The following is an 8,033-nucleotide window of genomic DNA, read 5'->3' on the forward strand; positions in this document are numbered from 1 at the left end:
CTCAGAAGGGCCCATCTGAGAGGTGCCACGAAAGTGCTCCGTGCTCTGCATGTGTAAGTGAGGAGCTGCTCAGTTGTTTCCCTGCAGGGACAGCTGTATTGTTTTTGTCTGTGTTAATCGGCCTGAATAAAATATTCTTCTGTTTTATTTGATCTGCATCCCCTAGTGGGATTTCTCCCTGCCTTCTTGTACCACGGTGACAGTTTCCTATTTAGACATTTACTTCTTTCGACAGGGCCTCTTGATCTTCAACGGCAGTGACTGTTTCTCCATCTACTGATGTTCAATCCTAGTGTTCTCTCACTTATGGGATCATTTGCAAAAAACGGATTGAGTTTGGGGAGTCTGGGATGAATGAAATAAACTCCATGAAATAGCAAACAACAACAAAATCAAGCACAGGTCTGATTTAAGCAGCTAAATGAATCTGGATTGATTTTCTTTTTTCAAATGCTCTTAGCCGTGATCATTAGCATTCAGGATTAACTCTAGTTTGACCACACCCCATCTTCACTAGGTGGAAGCTTTAACAAATATACAACCATATTAGAATGACCTTCTGGCTAGACAGTTTTCTCCTAGGAGACCTATTTGGCTGATGTAGGATGATGTAATAAAACATGATTAGGTCTAGGAGGCAAAAGATGTGAATTTTAGCACCAGCTCTGCCACTATATGACCATGTGGCCTTTGTCAAAATATGTAGTTCTTTTGCCCCAAAACATAAACAGGTTGGACTAAGTCCCTCCCAAGCATTCCTGGCGTGATGCATATGCTGTGCCTTATTTCTCTAGCAGATCTTGACTTCTGCTTTGCATCACCTTATATATTTGAAAAGATTTATGGTCCTTCTTTATTTGAAGTTTGAGGTGACTCACTGAAGAATGAGCCTGTACAACAGCTCCTGTGACTTTATCACTGGAACCTGGCTGAGAAATGGTTACAGATGAAATAGCATTGTAAAATCCTCTTTTTAATGCATATTTATGAAAAATACTGCACTTTGCACCCACATAGGTCTCTTCTTGGAAAGACAAAGCCAGAAAGTCCTAAATAAAGCTGCCTAGTCAGTGAAGCTGTCCTTGAGATGACCCGATTCTGTTACCTTCTTTTTAACAAACCTTTTCCTCTATTGTCCAAGGCCTTCAGGCCACTTTCCCTTGCAGACAGCTGTCCCTACCCCACCACCAAGGCCTAAAGTCCTCAAACTAGGCTGTGTTTTAAGATCCCCCATATATGTTTAATGACAAAAAGTAAGAATGTTCAAAATTCATCCTGCCACTCTATATGGTTTTGGCAGCTCCAGGCACGTGACCAGGCCTAGCCAGTTAGAGCACCCAGATCCTGCCAGACAAAATGATTGTTTTAGGGATGGGTACATGTGTTCCATTTTTTAGCTCTTGGGCAGTGTCTGCCTCTTTCTCTGTTCCAATGTCTCTACTTGTATCTAATCAGGTAAGTCAGGGGGTCTGCTCTGTGGATCTGGCCAATCAGAGGTTAGGAACCATAAGTCTCATTTAGGTTCTGAAGTTTAAAAATGGGGTTACCGGTAAATGTATTGCAATAAATATGAGGGTAAAGAAATATTGAATATTTTAGAAGCTATTAAAATTAATATTGGTTTCTTTGATGGATATCTCTTTCATTTAGAATTGAAAAAATGAGAGGAGGGAGTTACAGGTTTCAGGCACAAGATTTAACAATGCCCATCCTCAAAATCCTTGCTTGTTTCCATTACTTATGGAATAAATTCTAAACTTACTTGTATATCATTAAGTATCATCACAACCTGCTTCTCTGATTATATTTCCAACTCATCCCCCTGTGTGCAACCTACCTTATAGCTACAGTGGACTACTTTTCATTCCTCATCATGCCAAATACTTCTGTATTTCTAATTGTCTTTCCTATCCCTGGATTTGTTTTGTTTTTTGACCATCCCATCTTTTCCCAGGCTTCAAAGATGAGATTCAAATGTCACCTTCTTCAGAAGTCTTCCCCAAGTCTTAGCAATAAGAATTAATTATATAGTCAACTAATATCTGACAAGGAGCCAAGAATATTCCATGGGGGAAATTCTCTTCAATAAATGATGGCGGGAAAATTGGATAGTCATATGCAAAAAAATAAAACTGGACTCCTATCTCACAACACAAAATTTAACCTGAAGTAGAAAAAATACTTAAATGTAAGACCTGAAATGATAAAACTCAGACATGAAAGCATAGGGGGAAATCTTGGCATTGGTCTTGGCAATAACTTTCGATCCCAACTTCCTTCTTCAAAGCTTGAGACATATATTTTGCTTTGTATTATATTTAGATACATCTCTGAAGCCAAGATGGATATAGGTCTTTGAAGAAAAGAAGTGTATCTAATTCATATTTTTACTAATTTATTTCAACTTGATAAGCGCTTGCAAAATGAATAAATAAAGAACAATTTCCAGTACCAGACATCAAAATCTTTGATTGTTGACCAGGTAAGCTTGGAACTAAAGAAAACGGAGCCATTTGTGCAAACATAGTCACTCTTAGGCCTTGCCTCTTTTCTTAAAAAAAAAAAAAAGACTAATTTTGATCCCACTTATCTCCTATGTTCTTTCCAACAATACTCTCCACATATACTCATCCAAGTTGGCAAGTTAAATACTTAAAAAATCACCGAGGGTGGTGGAGTGGGCAAATTCCACCTTTATTCCTGGACTTCCTTGCAGCTTCTGACTCATTTTACTACTGCATCATCTTTGTATTCCGGTCTTCCAGAACTCCTGCTTTGGCTTCTATAAATGGACTCCTGTGTTCAGCCTGGTCTTCTGATTGATGACTTGGTTCCAGCCATCACTTCCTCACCTGAAATTTTATTCCTTTCAGCTTTATAACACATGGTCAAATGTAAGAGAAGTTCTTTCTCCAGGCCCCATAGTGGTCCAAAGGCAGTGATGGCGAACCTATGACACGCGTGTCAGAGGTGATATGCGAACTCATTTTTTGGTTGATTTTTCTTTGTTAAATGGCATTTAAATATATAAAATAAATATCAAAAATATAAGTCTTTGTTTTACTATGGTTGCATATTTCAAAAAATTTCTATATGTGACACGGCACCAGAGTTAAGTTAGGGTTTTTCAAAATGCTGACACACCGAGCTCAAAAGGTTCGCCATCACTGTCCTAAGGGATCAATTCAGGTTCTGCTTAGCCCTTGTCTGACTCCCACCCCAAAGAGAAAAAGGATCCTCAGAACCTTAAATCCCACTGTGAAGCCCCAGCCTCATCTCACTGAGAAGTAACATTCTGACCTGGTTAGTCACTTGAACTGGATGTTATGTACAGGGTGGAGACATTGGTTTCATCGTGCTCTGCTGGTGTAAGAATGGTTAACTTGATTAAACGTTATTGGTGTGTTGTCATTATGTAGGACTCCTTAGAAATCATCAGTTTGCCAAGTCATATTGAATTATTCATCTGGAGGACACCTGAAGGTGTTAATTAAAAACACCTGCATTTAATTGTGCTACTGTATACTTTCTTCTTAGTGGGCATAGGAAAGGCAGAACCCAGAAAACAGAAAGGACGCCTTTCATGGAGAGAGGAGTTATCCAGAAGCCAAGGTGAGTGTGGGTAGAGTCTGGACACTCAAAGAATCAGAACTAGTACTAATTAAGTTGGGTTGTAGTTAAGTATAAAACTCATCGTAATGTGTCATTAAATAAGAAGAATATACTGCAGTTAAAGAGCGAAACATCATTGGTTATATAAAGTATGAACAGTGTACCTTTTCTACTTAAAATGTTCCTCTTTTGTTTTTTCTATAACTTGGCACTTCTTATCTTGCCTACATCTTAATGTTAATCTGAACATATATGAATTAACTGAAATTAAATTATGTTTTGTTCTTATGCTCCTCAGTGTAAAGTAAATAATGTGTGTCAATTATTTCTATAAGTAGAAAACAGTGAGTCTATTAATTGTAATAATTATATGCCATCATATATATCAAAGTATAAATCTGTATTTCCTTTCTATTTCTCAGTTTTTTATCCACAAAGCATTAAGTTCATATGCTCTGCTATAATATTGCCAAAAAGAAACTATATGGTTTTCTGTATGGCTTCCCATATAGCTGCAATGCCCACTGCCCCTTGCTCAGGGAAGACAAGTTAGGAAGTTCATGTTGATGTGGCTACTGATTAAACCAAAGTTTATCCCATTTACAGGCTGCCAGATGACCCATGAAATCATGACACTTGGTTGGGAAAGGTCCCCAGTCTAACAGAAGCAAATAATGTTTCTGTCAGATTTTGGACTAGAGAATATGTAAGTAATGATCCAGTTTGGTAGGAGAGAAGAAGGGCACAATATAGTTGGGCCTTGACTTACGAGTGTCCCGACTAACGAGTTTTTTGAGATACCAGCTGTCTCTCGGCCGATTTTTTGCATTGAGTTGATAGAGTAATTTGAGTTAATGAGCTCCTTAACGAACTCCTTAACGAGCTTGGTCTTGGAACGAATTAAACTCATAAGTCAAGGCCCCACTGTAACTCAAAGGTAAATACTCTATGGTCAAAAGAAAGTTGAGATAATTAGAGTGTCCTTGAATCTTCACAACTTTCCTAACAATAAATAATTCTTTCATAGTGGTCTCGAGAAATCCCTATTTCTTGCAATCAAGAGAATGTTCTAGTTCCTTGCTACTCAGTGTGGTTCACAGACCAGTGGCATTGGCATCAAGCACTGGAAGTTTGTTAAAAAAATGTAGTGTCTGAGCGTCCACGCCAGAATCAGAATCTGCGTGCACATTAAGTTTTGAGAAGCTTCAGTCCAGTATACCTAGTATAGCAGACTTCTGTTATTCCTCAACATCCATTCTCTCCCTCTTCCACAATAATAGAATCTTCGCTGGTCACATTGGTGAGTTCTCAGCTCCATATTTACTCACCTCCCTTCCAGTTGTGTGAGACTATATTCTGGCCAATGGAATGACCAGAAGCGTGATCAGAACCATTTCCAAGTCTTGCCTTTAAAATGTCTAGGCTCTCCCTCTGTTTGTGAAATGGGATGATGGTGGGAATCACTTTGGACCCATAAGTGGGTGTCACAAGATGAGCATGTCAGAGCCACCTACCCACATAGAGCTTCTCACTGACTTCTGGACTGTTACCTGAGAAAGAAACATCTTTCTTTTTTCAGTCATTGTAAATGGAATTACCTTTAGCTCAGTCACTCACCATGTACACTAACTCCCAGATTAGTATTAACAGAGCTAGATGAGCAAGTGTACAGTCTCTTCAGAATTAAATGTTTAACTCATTAATAGTGCTAGGAACAGCACTCAAGTCTGTCTGCTTCCTTGCCTACATTGAAATGGGCATGAAATAATTAAAAAACAAATCCCTAGTGGGGGTAGAAATATAGCTTGGAAATTAACCATAGAAAAATCATTTTTTCAACTAGTGAACACAGATGACCTGATATTATTACTTACCCAGAGGTTGTTCTTTTCTGCAAAAAAAAGTTGGTATCATCAACAAACCCCCACCCAGCTTAAATCAGTTGAAATTTCAGGCCATTGTACGAGTTTGGTTTTGCAGAATACACATTATAGAAAAAACTTACCCCCTGGATTTATAGAAATTCCCAACATTGCAAATCAGAAGAGAAATAAAACCAAACACTTTCAATTGACAAAGTTCATTTTTAAAAATATGAACTCTTAGTAATGTTAGTTAGTCAGAGATTTCTTAGTAATTCATGGCACTACTGTGTTACAAGGAAATAACCAAATCCATGTGGGATTTGGAGCATTTGGAGACATAGAATTACTGAATTATGTGGAATCAGGATGACAAAATAAAAACTCATACCAAACCAGGCATGGAGACATTTTCTTAGTCATTCTTGGCTGAAAGTTTTAAAACGCCTTAGTGTAGAAGTGTAAGAGGTAAGATACCCGATACAAACTTTAATTATTATTATACATCTGAATTGTACTTTGTGGTGTTTGTATGTTTATGTTTAAGACACTGTGGAGAATAGGCAGACCCTTTAAATAATGCCCCTCACTGAAGGGGCCTAAGCAAGTCCTATCCCTGTTTGCTTGGGACACATAACTCACTTGTCTCCATTGGAAGTGCCCACCAAAGCTGGAGTCAGAGAATACAAACACAGAAATGATAACTGCAATTTACCCCCTTTCTTGGATCTGTTCTTAGCCCAAATTCTCTGTTGAATACCTCATGAGACAACCCCCCCCCCCCCCCCCCCGCAAGAGAAAAAAAACAACACCCAAACATCTGGCCTTCATTTCTGTAATCTGTTCTCCATTGTTTTACCTTCCAATTTAAAATTTCTCGTTCTTTTTCATTGTCGTGGTTTCTTTAATTGTGCACTGAAGCTGTGCAGGAAAATAACTCATCTTTCCCACTCTAGGTAAGGTAATTTTATTGCCTTTTCTCAGGTTCCCAGCTTTGAATATAAGATCTATTAATAGTTAAAACAGATTGAGAGTTATTTTTAATTCTTATTACTCAATACCCTCGTCTAAAATCAGACTCAGACATTTATTATTGCTTTTATCTCTAATTTGAGGGCAATTTTTCCTTGTCTTTGGAGCTGATGACTATGATACTTCAAGAGCAGCTAACATATCCTACTTCATAGAGTGTAACATGCTTTTCACATAACTTCCTTTTGGATTTTCACTACTTCCCTGTGGGACAGGTATTATTATTAACTCTTTTTTACAGATTTGTAAAGTGAGCCCTCTGTTAGGTGACTTAACCAAGAGACAAAGCTAGAAACTCAAACTGAGGTGGTTTTATCTCAATCCCAAGTTCTTTCCCTTAGTTATCCTGTTTAAGAGGATCGTGATTATAACCAACAAGACCAGCATAGTCATTGCAGTCATTGATTATTATGTTCCTTTCTATGTTCCTAAGGGGGTTAATTATATCACTTTATTTAATCCTTTTAACAGCTGTTATAGTTCTTTATCAATTAGGAAAGCTTCCAGCAGCACAAAGCTAAACTAACAGAGATTTAAACAAAGGGGATTTTCTTATATGGAAGTCTAAAAAGAGAGTTCTAGCATTGTTTCAGTAAGTAATTGGTGTCAGGACTCTAGATTGGCTCTTGGTCTTCCATTCATGATTGGGAATAATAACCAGAAGAGCCTAAAACATTGTACTGTCACATGATTGCATTCAAATGGGGAACCAGAACAAAACTTTTCTCCTCCTGGGCCTTTCATTATTAAGGAAGAGCTCCAACTGACATTTTTTCATCTCATTGATCAACCAGGCTTGTCCCTAGGCCAGACACTGGACCTACTTTTCTTGAGATCAAGAAAATTTCATTCAGGACCTGCCTGCACAAAGGTGGAATCCAGCCCATGTTCTGTACAGCCTACATATTAAGCTGTGTGGCCCTTTGTGTGACTCCAGAGGATGTATACTGCTTTGCAGTTCATCTGCCTATTAGATTGCCTTTTCATAAATCATAGGAAGGCCCAGTACCAGCTGGGAATGGCTCTAGCATGTTCATGAAGAAGATAGTAGTGACATTTGATATTTGGTAGGCAGGCAATGGAGTCAGCCACTGAAAGTCATTAATAACCCAATTTTAAAGATGAGGAAACCACAGCATAGGGAAATTATTCACCAAGTTTACACAACTGCTAACTTACAAAGTAGAACTTGAAAATTAGTTTGTTTGAATCTGAGGCTCAGGTTCCCATCACTGACCTAATTGCTTTTCTTAGATGAAGCCTAATATTAGCCATGCAAATTGACAGAGGCACACAATCCTACAAGCTCCAATAAATTGATTTCTGAAGGAACTAGACTCCTGATTAATAAAAAATGGAAAAACTGATCAAACTGTTGAAATGGTTACTTTTATGGGCTCCCAAGATGTCATTAGTTATATACAGGGCAAAGGATACTGAACATTATGCCTATTGGTAAACATTCTTAAGGCTTTGCCTTTTATTGACCCGCAAGGAGATCATGCTGTCATAAGAATTAGAGATTCT

Source organism: Myotis yumanensis, unplaced genomic scaffold, assembly GCF_028538775.1.
Source record: "Myotis yumanensis isolate MYYU_CA2020_CCGP unplaced genomic scaffold, mMyoYum1.0.hap1 SCAF_12, whole genome shotgun sequence".
NCBI lineage: Eukaryota > Metazoa > Chordata > Mammalia > Chiroptera > Vespertilionidae > Myotis > Myotis yumanensis.